Source organism: Triticum aestivum, chromosome 2D (assembly GCF_018294505.1).
Source record: "Triticum aestivum cultivar Chinese Spring chromosome 2D, IWGSC CS RefSeq v2.1, whole genome shotgun sequence".
Classification (NCBI taxonomy): domain Eukaryota; kingdom Viridiplantae; phylum Streptophyta; class Magnoliopsida; order Poales; family Poaceae; genus Triticum; species Triticum aestivum.
Window position 1 is genome coordinate 31,257,890 of NC_057799.1, and position 10,334 is coordinate 31,268,223.

General features: G+C 41.7%; 1 long non-coding RNA gene across 1 annotated transcript; it reads right to left on the reverse strand.

Moving 5' to 3' along the window:
• Positions 1-434: 434 nt before the first annotated feature.
• On the reverse strand, positions 435-4,196 carry LOC123051307 (uncharacterized). The gene is made up of 5 exons (XR_006424002.1): positions 3,844-4,196; positions 3,680-3,769; positions 1,200-3,598; positions 854-1,078; positions 435-758 (listed from the first exon to the last, which is right to left on the reverse strand). It is a non-coding gene; the product is annotated as an uncharacterized lncRNA (long non-coding RNA).
• Positions 4,197-10,334: the final 6,138 nt, after the last annotated feature.

Here is a 10,334-nt window from a genome sequence, read left to right on the forward strand (position 1 = left end):
GATTTTGGGTCCTAATGCAGCGCACTACCACAGACCGTACTTTTCCTGTGAGTGGCCTATTTTCCTGTGAGGCCCGAAGCCCCTCACAGGAAAAATAACTAGATAGGAGGCGCGGCTTGCCGCGCGTTGCCCGCCGAACGGCGGGCTAACAAATAGGGTGTTGAGATGTTAATGGAGATAATCTCAACATCCTGTAAACATATATCATAACGATGATTGTTTAGAGGATAATAATGGATCTAAAATGCATTTAGGTAATCAATGTGTAACAGAAGGCCATACGTTCATCTACAAACATGTGTACATCTGATAAGCAATGCACCAAATACGGTTCATAGGACAAGATGGTGTTTATGATCTCACAAACGAGAAGGTGCATTCACCAAAGTAACCTGCTAATCCCATATGGACGCGTAATAAAATGAGACAACATAAACACAATAAACAATCCACAGGGGAGCCGACGAATGCAACCCATATATATCAGATTTCGAATTACAATATTGACACTGATGAGGTTCAAAGATTACAAAGCAGGAGAGTGACCATGTGAAAAGAGTGCATCAATCGCCCATATATTTACAAAGGATGCATCCCAGGCATGAAGTACTTGTTAGCCTCTACAAACAGATATCGCCGTGGCCAAAACCGAAACAAGACGGCTAAAAGCGCTTCATAGGGTGTGCATGCCAAGCCATTCGACTTCCCATTTCACTCCGGGGCACCGAGTCCAGGATATGTATTCATCGATCCCGTACCTGAACACATGTAATGGACAAGGACTCAACACAGAATAGTATACATATTTTAACCAAGAAATGAGACAAGAAAAATGAATCTAAATCATCTGAACCTGACAAAAGGACGGTTTATATCCAAGTAGCCTGGTAGTCCAACTGGACAGCAACATGACTGATAGCAGCCATTGTTGCCCATAAGCAACCAAGTGATGTGGTGGTAAGTGCCTGCGAACGAAGCTCAAGCAGGGGACTCGCTCGTACAGGCATATTGATAAGAAATCATCCATTTACAGCAACGTCAACCAAGAGTCTTGGATCTCCAAAAGACGCCTCACCCCCTAAAACAGCACGAAGACAAACAAGGAACTACGAGTGAGAATGTGAAGTGTTAATAGAGGCCACAAGAAGAATCAAAAGAATTTTGAAAAAAGAAAGCACAGCAGGAGACACTGTAATTACCCATGCTATGTTTCTACTTCTTCCTGACCCGCTTGCTCGGATTGCTTCGAGCATCAGTAGGCATGGATGGTTCAGAACGCAAAATGCCACGCTGAATGTAGCAGTTTTGCAATGCAAGCAAAGCACCTGGGTATAAGTAAAGAAATGTCGAGTGCTATTTGCATCTGACGTCTCACCAGGCAATGTTAAGTTATCTTTCTGAATGTCAGTGCTAAGTTGTGGTGTCTTCTCCTTTCCAGCAATAGACTCATTAACTGAACCTAGTGTTTCACCAGACTGGGAGGAAACATGCGTAAAATAAGTAAGCATAGACAGAAAGTGTGTGCTTCCAAAAGACAGATGATCTGGAAGTAACCAAGCGTAAAATAAGTAAGCATAGACTGAAAGTGTATGCTTCAAAACATAGATGATCTGGAAGTAACCAAGCCCTCGCCATCTGCATCAACAAGCGCATCGTCGATTGGATCAGATACTGGGTTGACATTTGAGACAGCTTCATTGTCTTTAAAAAGAACCCGCTGAAACTTTGGTTTAATTTCAGAGGCCACGCACAAAGCCAAAGCAAAAACAGTAAAGAATCCCAAAGCCAAAGCACACCTTGAACATTTTAACTTGCATGTTGTTGGCAGCAGAAAAATAGAACTACCAAAATTAATCCAATAACTAATTAGGTAAAATAGTGTAGGAGTCAAACATGTTCATAGCTAAACATAGTTTGCATTCACAGGGATAACCGATCTCTAACTTAGTATCATATGTGGGACCACTGGATCACGCCTTTCAAAAGGCGAAACAACAAATGAACTTAGAAAAATAAAAACCTCTAGAATAGGCATTATGTGCCTTGCAGAGTCTCCTTCCATCAATGATATTCCGGGAGCTTATATATCAACCGAAGCACGCAAAAATATTCCAGTCAACCATAGTTCGATGTAATTGTAATAAGCTTCAGGAAGAACTAATATTCCAAAGCAAAACAAATACTCACATCACCACAAGCAAGCACAAACAGTCCATGTTAAGTTAAATCTGAACTTCACAAGCAAAGTAATATAGGAAATAAACAATTCAACGAGTAAATGAGGGTACTATTGATTTCTATTTTGCAAGGAGCCGAGGTATTTGCAGTTCACAGTACATACAAATCAAACCGTGAGAAACAAAAGTGCCTTTCTAATTCTCAAGCAAGTAGACTAAATCTCTGAATATACTACAGTTTAGAGCGAACCTTTGTCGTGTTGTTTTTACGTTTATGAAAGACCCCATGGAGAAAATAAGCATCTCCAAGTTCTTGCTGATGTGATTCAAACATTCAAAATTTTATCGTGCCTGACAAACCTACATAGTCGAAAGCTAAATTAACATCATACTGACTATTCAAGAGCGACAACAGCAGACACACTCCATCAGAAGGCACTATCATTAACCGGGCAGTAAACACCTCAGGCATAAAATCTCAAATTCTCTCTCTAACCAACAATGTAAACCAGACTGACACCATCATAATAGCCCAGCGAGCCCAAATCAAACACTCTTCCTAACCAAAACCATATGAGCTATCTAACTACTAAGACACATGAATATAAGCAAGGACGAACGAAAACAAGCCAGCACTGACACCATCATAATAAGTTAGGGAGACCAAATCGAACAATAGAGGCCAATGAACAGGCCATTCTTCCCCATTCTCTTTCAGAAGCACCAATCCAACACAAAGAAACCAAACCCTTTGTTTTTCACAATAAGGGACAAATCGAACCAATGTTGTAGCTAAGCAGAAAAGAAATCTAGCCAACTATTCTAACAGATGTTCAGTCGATGAATCACACATCACCGGGCTATTTCTCTCACATGGAATGTTTTTTTCTGTTCTTTCAAGATAAAATCACATGACAGAAGACTAAGTCCCAGAAAGGGAGAACTCACTCCGATTCTGTACATACTCTGAATCTTAATTTAGTTTGTGCATATTCCTAGAATCAATCCATAAGTGAAGGCTTACGATGGTGAGGACGCTTTATACTTATCAGGCTACACACATGGCTAGAGCAAAATAAATATGAAACAGGAGAGAGAATAGTTGGAGATATACTGTGCCACATGAAGTGGAGGCAGCAAGAGAGGCCCCGAACTAAAAGAAAGTTAACAAAAAAATAAGAACAAAATATATGAATGGTGCATACAAAGGACCACCGAATAGTAAACTAACAAGCACCATGACCAAACTAATAAGCAGTAACCTAGAACAAACTAACAAGCAGTGACCCCTCCCTGCAAATAAAACCACATCTGAATCAACCATCTAACAAGAAAATGACCACAAATGAATCATGGACAACCAACAGAAATCAAAACTTAAATATGATTGTAATAGTTGGCTTCCTCGCCGCCATATGCCCCTGCAACCACGGCCAGCTTTCATAACCAATCGGCTGAGGCTGGGGATAGATATATAGACTGACAGAGGGTGTTCTGCTCACCGAAATAAACTTGCCTCCCTTTCTTCTTCCTCTGCGGCTCTGTGCATGTGTTCTTGCTCCACAAGTGCGCCTCGAACCGCCCCGTGCACTCTGAGAGAGAAGGAAGAAGAGGAGAGGGTGAGAGATGGAGCAGATCAGAGAGGAGGAGGAGGGAATGAACTCACCAGAAACAGAGGATGCCCAACCCGATGTGCCCCTTAAGGCTGAACCCCATGGCCAGCGGGAAGTGGAGCCGCGCGTGGGGACGAGGAAGAAGACGGAGACGAGCCGCCGGAGTCCACCTGCTAGACGCCGATGGCGGCGTTGACGACGAGGACGAGGAAGATGACGAGCGGCTCGACAAAGGCCGGGGGCCATGGCGATGGAGATGGCGCGCTCCGCCTGGATCTCCTCCTCCGCTCCGGCCATGGACGCGCCCTCTGCGGGGTCGGAGCAGGAGGTTGGTAGGGGAGGGGAGCGGCGGCGGCTGTGTGACGGGAGGGGGGGAGAGGGGGGACGGGAGCGAAGAGGCCCGCAGGGATTGGGCAGGGTCTAGGATATTTTCCCACCCAGGCGAAATGCCATAAATGCGCTCAGCGGGCTCTAGGAATTACCGCGGTGGCACGAGATCTTTTACAACGGGAGGTAACTATTGATTGTAGCAGTGCTTGTTTTCGATCCAACGGCCGATGCCCACCAGTGGCTTGATCCGACGGTGCAGAACGCATCAAAAACTCGATCCAATGGCCAGATTTGTCTAAGCTCTGAGAACGCTCGTGGGCTCCCTAGATACTTACTCCTGGATATTCCTGTCGGGCAAATTTTCACTCTCAGGAAAATATTGTATTTTCCTATAGGTCTTGTTGGGCCCCTCAGGAAAATATGTTCTCCTGTGTTGTCCAGCCCACAGGAAAAGGTATTTTGAGCCCAGCCCGCCATCGCACCATACTTGCGGACTGTTTTCATATTGCTCATGGCATTCCTAGAATTTGTTTCAAGCGTTGTCCAAGGGAAGCTAATGAATTGGCACATTTTCCAGCTAGATATTGTTATGGTGTTAAGGCTCGTTTTTATTGGGCAGATGTTGCTCCCAGTTTTTTATTATCTCATGTACTCAATGATGTAACACTACCACAATTTAAATAAAGTGCCATGAGGCTATCTTTAAAAAAAGGAATTGGTTCGGTGGCCTTCCCTCCTTACTGGTTTATTTCTCCCCGCGTGACCCTCCCCCTTTGGTTTCTTGTTGGTTTGTTGGTCACCCCAACCGATGTCACACAAAATAAAAACCAACATAAATAGTATAGAACAGGACCATTTTCTATACATGTTTAATATTTTCAAATACATGAAAAAGTTTTCGTGTACATCTGAAACATTTTTCTATACACGTTGAACATTTTTTCAAATATATGATTAAACTTTTTCCAAACATACATTTTGATGTCAATCTTTTCCGTACACATTCTGTATTTTCATTATACAACAGGAATATTTTTTATGTACATGTTTTACATTTTCCAAATACATAATTAACATTATAAAAACTTATATTTTTTATGTATACTTTTTTAATACATCAGGAACGCTTTTTGTGTATGAGTTTAAAATTTTCCAAATACATGACTAAGATTTTTGAAAACTTTATTTTTTATGTCTACTTTTTTTCATACATTTTTTAAAACATAAAATTTATATCTACTTTTCCCATCACATTTTACAATTTTTTTGCATACATCAAGAATGCTTTTTATATACACGTTTAACATTTTTCAAATATATGATTAATATATTTCTCATATATTTGTTTCATGTCTATTTTTCACACACATTGTAAAAAAATTCTATACATTAGAAACATTTTCCATACACAGTTAACATTTTTCGGATGCGCAACTAACAATTTTTCAATTTTGTGTATAATGTGATTTTGTTAATAGAAATATTTAGAATATTTTAAATATATGCAAAAGGAAAAAAATAAAGCACAAACCAATGAAAAAAGTGAACAAAATTAAAGAAAAAAGGGCTGAAGGACTATGGTCCGTGCTGGGTCGGCCCATTCTTGCGGCTGCTTGGCGCGAGACTACGCTACGTCTTGGGACCTCCTCGTTAGTGAAATTACTAATTGAGGAGTACTCCTTCGAAAGATCACTCCCACCTACCTAGGTGTGATAATGGCGCGTTGCATGTGCGCCACTTGTCGCGACCTAGGAGTTTTCCCTTTTTTCGTATATCCGTTTATTCAAAACGTTTCCTCTTGAACCGTGTGTCCAAATCTCGAACAGTTTTCATTGTTGGATTACTCATGTCGAGATCTTCAAAACTAGATTCCATGTTGATAGGTTTTGACGAAAAAATAATTCACGAGAAAACCAAACCGGGAGCATGTTTTTTCCCTTTCCGGAAGCTGGCCCGGGGAGGCACGGTGAAGCAAATCCGTTCCTCTCGCAGAAGCAAAACTATGTCTCTCGCATAAGAAAAAAAAAGAAAAAAAAGATTTTTTTTTTCAGTTTCCGAGAGGCATGGCCGTGCCTCTCGCGGAAGCAAAACCGTGCCTCTCAGGAAAAGAAAAAAAAGATAGAAAAATATACTTTTCTTCCCTATTTCTGAGAGACACGGCCGTGCCTCTCATGAAAGCAAAACAGGGCCTCTCACGAAAGAAAGAAAAATGAGAAAACACATTTTTTCGGTTACGAGAGGCACGGCCGTGCCTCTTGTGGTAGCAAAACCGTGCCTTTTTTTTTGATAAGCTAAGGAAGACCGATGGAAAACCGAAAAGTTAAAAAACCCGGAAAAACTATGTAAAAAGCCGAAAACGCATGCGGAAAAACAAAATCTGAAGGGAGCGTGGGACATGTGGCGGCAGCTGAGAGCATTCTATGTGGCGCGCTCTTAGGCCACCGCAAGTGATCGTCGCGAGGCTCCCGATGGAGCGGTCGGCAACTAGTTGCTCTCCCTCATTAGCGCCTTCAGCACCAACTAGCTATCGTGGTGGCGTCCGCAGGTCATCTCATGGTCCGCGGCCCAGCGCGCATCCCTCGCTAGCCTCCCTGCCCGCTGATGCTTTTGCTCGCTAGCTAGCCTCCCTGCTCGATGACACTTTGCCTTGCTTTTTATTCATTGGCTCACCCTTTTTCCTCAATTTATCCTTTTCCTCGCTGTGTTGTTCACTGGTTTTTCCAATTTAAAAGTTCATCAATTATGGAAAAAAGTTCTCTAAATTCAAAATTCAAAAAAAAAATTCCCTAAATTCGAAGAAATGTTCATCGATTTTGAAAAATAAGTTCATGAACTTGGAAAAGTTTGTTGATTTTGAAAAAAAAATCACGAATTTGCAAAAGAGTTTATCGATTTTGAACAAATGTTCATCAAATTTGAAAAACATTTCATCAATTTTGAAAAAAAGTTCACAATTTTGAAATAAAGTTCATCAATTTTGAAATAAAAGCTCATGAATGTTTTTTAAAGAATCATAATTTTGCAAAAGGTTCGTTGATTTTGAAAAAAGTTTATGAATGTTTTAAAAAGTTCATGGATTTTGAAAAAAATGTTCATGAATATTTTTAAAAAGATCGTGAGTTTTAGAAAAAGATCATCTATTTTGAAGAAAAGGTTCGCGGATTGGAAAAAGAATAAAAAGTGGACAAAGAAAAAAAGTTCACAAAGAAGAGATAAAAAACATGTATATAATCAAAAAAGTAAAATGGGCCGGCCCATCGTGGGAGGTGGGGTGTGCGCCCGTTTGTGGGAAGTGTAGAAAATGGCGCTTCAAGCGCCGAATAGCATTTGGCCCACGTCTTGCAATAAGCGAGCATAGTCGTGCCCGAGCCCCGATCGCAATCGATCAACTCTAGCGGGCTCGAGTCACCGCTAACGTGTTGAATGCCCTAGTACACCCGAACCCGCTCGCTAGGGCTACTAGTAGAATGCCCGTGCGTTGCTATGGGCTACAGTGCATATACATGAATCAAACAAGTGATCGGTTAAGGTCGTCTCCAAGGTCGACGCTCATTTCTCCCTCATAAGCCCGGGCATGTTCGGACATCAAACATGCGCCCAACGGGCTCCTGATAATTCAACCACCTGAACAGTTATGGCTCTCCCAAATCCAACACATATGTGGGGAGAAATGTGGTTGTCCGGACTATCCAACATGTTATCTCCAACACACGGCCCCACCTCCACGGCACACCCTTCTTATTTTATCATCTCTTTAAAACCGGATGACGCCCACCTCACCTTTGCCATGTTGCCCTCTCCCCTTCACACCTGACTTCCCCATGTACTGCTAAGGAGGAGTCCCCTGCCAACCGCCCTGATCCCACCTGTGTTCATATCGATCCACCACTGCCATCAAGATGGATGAGACATATGCCGCCCGTGACGCCCCCCAAGCCAAGAAGGCAGATCCGTGTCTCTTAAGCCATTGTCATGTTGTAACATATACAGATGAATGTTGTGCATTACCACGAAACAAAAAAATGATGTTCATTGTTGGCCATGCAACCCATACACCACCGTGTCTGTTATAACTGTTGAAGCAACCAGCCAACGCATTTACCATTCTATCTTAACGAAAAATTATACGACTTGATGAAAAAATATATGAACCACTCGCTAATGCAATTTGTTGTAAAACCATGTCTAATGAAATCCAATTGGCCACAGACATTCGTACCACGGGCATCAGTTTACGAGTCATTCCTAGTATGAAGATGGCACAACAGTTATCATAAATATAGATTATGTATGACATAACAAATGAGGAAGTGGTGACATTGTTGTAAACCATCGTAAAGGTATATTATCTCATGGTTCTAAGTTTGTATGATTGTCCCAATGGGTGTTAGGTTAACTGGTCATTGATATGGTTGCAATCTATAAATATGTAAATGTGCTTTCATCAACAATAATCATCCTTGATAAAATGAAGGGATAGCCACATGTCTATCAGTATTGTAGCATCTCAAATTTCTCTGAAATAATCGGTCTACTAAAAGAAGAAAACAAAATTGACAACAATACCACACTACCACCGCCATAATCCAGTAAGAGACCATCTACTAATGTGCTCAACAAGGGTAACACCCAACGGAAATCAAAAGGGTGCCCTTCATGTTCAACTTCAAGGCTTCAACCAATATGAATCCTCTTGCTGCAAGCAACGGAGTTTAGTTCCCAAACCAACAAATCACAATTCAGCGATAACCAGATCCAAAAAATCACATCTCGCCATGAAACTGAATCCCCAAACAATACTCAACAGGAATGGACTTGTGCCTCAGCTTAAGGGTGGATCCGAACAGCCGATGTCTGACCATTGGCTTAGGCATACTCTATAGTTGCAATAGGTTAATACATGTCTAACCTGAAACAATACCTAGCAAGTGTCAGAGTATAGTTGCAATAGGTTAAGTTTAAAGCAGATAAGGGGGTGCAAATTTGTCACAAGCTTTCTTTCTAAATTTTGGTCAAAAGAGATCATTAAACTCGGCTGCTAATGATAAGTGTTGACCTGTCATTGGTTCTTGGTGGCCATACAAATTTATTTGAGCTAGACTCCTTCCTCCATCTGTTCTTTGACTGTGTAGTTGCTAAGAGTGTTTAGTCGTTTATTAAAGACCATTTTAAATTTCAGATTGGAGATGATTTTGAATATATAGCAAGATTCTCGATCTCCAACAATAAAAACTCTACTTTAAATATAGTTAGTTCTGTAGTAGTTTGGTGTTTGTGGAAATATACAAATTCTATGATCTTCAATAACACCGTTTGGGTCTCTGTCACCCAAGACCAGAGACTGATTCTGAGAACAGCCAAATTCTGGGTCTTGTCCTCGGAACAGAGCAGAGCAAGGCTGATGGCCTTCTCAGAAGCACTGGCAAGATTTATCCAGAGACCTTTGATAATTACAGATGGCTGAGTCCAGTTCCTGATGCTCATAATGAGACCCCGCCGCCAGATGACCCTTGGAATAAACTCAAGTTGTCATATGATGGCTTCAGCTTCTTCTCGCCCACCAAGAAGAGACATAGGGGGCAAGACTGCTGCTGGTCCCCGCAGGCGATGACTACTCCCCCTCTGAAGACTAGAAAAGCTTACTATGTGATTGCTTGCGAGATGTAGTCATCTGCCTCTCATGTGTTTCTTGCCTCCTAGAGGAGTTTTATGTAACCAAAATATACATGTTTTACTCTCGTTTTTGCTAAACTGCTCCTCTCAGTGGGCTTATGTATGTACGACTTGATGGTTTCATTCGAGTTGGAACCGGGGAGACAACAGATGAACCAATCCAGGACAGTAATCCTGCATATGACCTTGTGAGGCGGCAGCCAGGTAACGTGGGAAAGAATCAGCAGCAGAAACCCGACCAAGGAAAAGAGCTTGTGAAGGTGTTCGAGATTCAATCATGGAAAACATTAAAAATATAGAATCTGAAACCAAAGGAAAACCTGTTGAGGCGTTCGAGACTCAATCGTGGAAAGCATTAAAAGTATAGAATTCGAAACCAAAGGAAATCCTCATCTTGATCCAGAGATATGTTTCTGACGGGGGACGGGGGAGGGGGTTGACAGTTGAGATGTCTTTTTTTTGCGGGGAGACAATTGAGATGTCATGCCGCAAGATCTGTTTCAGATTGTTGTTGTTTTTCTAATGGATAGAGAAGGAGCCG